Source organism: Gossypium hirsutum, chromosome A02, assembly GCF_007990345.1.
Source record: "Gossypium hirsutum isolate 1008001.06 chromosome A02, Gossypium_hirsutum_v2.1, whole genome shotgun sequence".
Taxonomy (NCBI): domain Eukaryota; kingdom Viridiplantae; phylum Streptophyta; class Magnoliopsida; order Malvales; family Malvaceae; genus Gossypium; species Gossypium hirsutum.
Genome location: NC_053425.1, coordinates 55371127 through 55371782, shown reverse-complemented (window position 1 = coordinate 55371782; position 656 = coordinate 55371127). Strand labels below are relative to the sequence as shown.

General features: G+C 39.5%; 1 non-coding gene across 1 annotated transcript; it reads right to left on the bottom strand.

Moving 5' to 3' along the window:
• Positions 1-551: 551 nt before the first annotated feature.
• On the bottom strand, positions 552-656 carry LOC121216763 (small nucleolar RNA R71). Its single transcript, XR_005912948.1, has one exon. It is a non-coding gene; the product is annotated as a small nucleolar RNA R71 (small nucleolar RNA).

Here is a 656-nt window from a genome sequence, read left to right as displayed (position 1 = left end):
TTTATGACTTGAAGCTTTAGCACTCCAACCGAATCGTACCCAGACTTGGTGTAATTATTCAGGCACAATTGTCAAGGGATGAATACTGATCCACACGCAGTAATTAACTTACCTCGGGGAAATATGTTATTTGAGGATCCAAGAGCGCAACAAGGAAATAATTAGGAAGAAATCCCAATGGCTCAGCGGACGTTGTGCAAGTGCGCACTACCTTTATTAGACGCAGTGCGAGGAAGCATAGAAAGGCCGATGATTAACACCAATAATTTTGAGATAAAGGCAACCATGATTGAAATGATCCAAAACATGATGCAATTCAAGGGAAATATGGTGGAAGACCCGAACTAGCACTTGAAGTGGTTCTTGCAATTATGCAACACCTTAGAAAATGGGGTATTTGATGATGTCGTGTGCCTTCAGTTATTCCCATTCTCATTATGTGATAACGCAGTTGATTGGTTAGACTCGCTAGAACCAGGTTCCATTAAAACATGAAATGATCTAGAAGAAAAAATTCTCTATAAAATTTTCCCAATTAGTTTAACCATTCAAATAAGGCGAGAAATCGCCAATTTTAAACAAAACAAAGGTGAATCCTTGTATGAGGCATGGGAGCGTTTCAAGAAAATGCTAAGGAAATGCCCACACCATGGACT